The sequence below is a fragment of the Galeopterus variegatus genome, unplaced genomic scaffold, assembly GCF_000696425.1.
Source record: "Galeopterus variegatus unplaced genomic scaffold, G_variegatus-3.0.2 Scaffold6947, whole genome shotgun sequence".
Classification (NCBI taxonomy): domain Eukaryota; kingdom Metazoa; phylum Chordata; class Mammalia; order Dermoptera; family Cynocephalidae; genus Galeopterus; species Galeopterus variegatus.
The window spans coordinates 72,940-74,718 of record NW_007733058.1 but is presented as its reverse complement, the minus strand read 5'-3'; positions in this window follow the sequence as shown (position 1 = coordinate 74,718).

Genomic DNA, 1,779 nt, shown 5'->3' with positions numbered 1-1,779 from the left:
AATTAAAAGTCAGTAAGAAAAAGGTTAGCGCTCCCTAGGAAAAAATAGTCAGAGGACATGACCAGGCAATGTACGAGCACAGAAACCCAAATACCCAATAAACTTATCTGTTTAAAAAAAAGTATAGTGTATAAAGTGTAAAGTATAATCAAAGAAATGAATATATATAGGTAATATTTTTCATTTATCAGGTTGTCAATTTAAAAAAGAAACAATGGAACCTATTGTTGGAAAGGATGTGGCGAACCCTGTCAACTGCGGGTGGGACGGCGATTAATACAAATTGTTCCAGGCTGATCTTTTGGCACTAGGTATCAAAAGCCCTAGAATTTATATTTCATTTGACATTGGAATTCTAAATTTAATCTCACAAAATAATTGTGGATAAGCACAAAAATGAAACTATGACATTTGTCACAGGGTGTTTATAGATGGGAAAAAGGATTGGGTAGACCAACTAAAGGACATCTGCACAAGAGGACCCTAAGCAATTGAAAATTATATGGGAAAGGCTTAGTTATAAAGTTGGCTACAAAACCACAAGATCCTATACTTATAAACATATAGACACACACACATATGTGAGCTCATACATATATGTGAATGACGTGTATACGCAGAAAAAGACTAGAAGGCTGTGAGCGAAACGGTCAGTGCGGTCTGTCGTGGATGACCTTGTTCTGTTTGCTGTCCACAGTTTCTAAATTTTCTTCAGATAACATGTAACTTTTTATAGCAATTTTTTAAATGCTGGGTTTTTTAAAATTGAATTTTTCAAACTTAAAGGAAAAACAAACAAAACAAAGCCTTGTGTTTCTCCCATCAAACTGCACGGCCTTCATTTGCTGCCTCCAAAGACCACGCTGCCTCTCTCCCCTGATCTGCATCCAACTCTGTAATAATCTCCTTCACATCATGAAAAAATTATCCAAAACCCCAAGCTCACTCATTCAATTAACTCCCTACCTCTTCCTTACTCAATATTCAATTAACATTGAATCATTTTAAGTCTTGCTATTTTAAAATCTGCTCTGGTTAATGTTTGCTTAAACGGCCAGCTCTTCGTCACTTGTGAGCCTTTGTACGCATCCGAACACAAGAGGATGTTTGTAAACAAGGGACACTGTTGTCCTGTACGGAGATGTTCACCTACCCTCCGGAATCCACTCTCTAAATAGTCATCACCGTGTACGGCACAAGGGGGCAGTTTAGAAGCTTCTAACTTGGAACCTGGTGACGTGCACAGGAAAGCAGGACACGGCGTGACACGAAAATGTCTGACATAGGGCAAGAGAAATCTTTTCTGAAATGTGCAGGCCACGCAGCATGTGGGGCTCTGGCCCCTGCCTGCAGTCGGCTCCCTGTGTGGCTTTGGACAAGCCGTTTAATTGCTCTGAGCAGCCGTGACATCATTTTGAAACTGTGGCATCATTTCTAAGATGACATCTAAACCAGTGGTAGCTTAAGTCCTCTTCCACCCAAATTCTGTTCTTCTAACAAGTCCATTAAAGCAGGTCATAGCCCAAGGTCAGTACAAATACGTTTCTTTTCGTTACTGTGTAACTGCAGATATTCAGCCTCCTTCACAAATTGTCCCAGTATCCATTACATCCCACGAAATAATGGATTTCTTTGGTCGTTTTCCTCTGGTTTCTTCCAACCTCCATTTTCTCCCCTGTTCCATCTTCCCGCACTGACTCAGACCACGTGCGAGTCACTTATTTGTCTCTGCAGATTGGGGACTGGCTCTTTATTTTTTATCCTGAGGGAAGTTAGTCA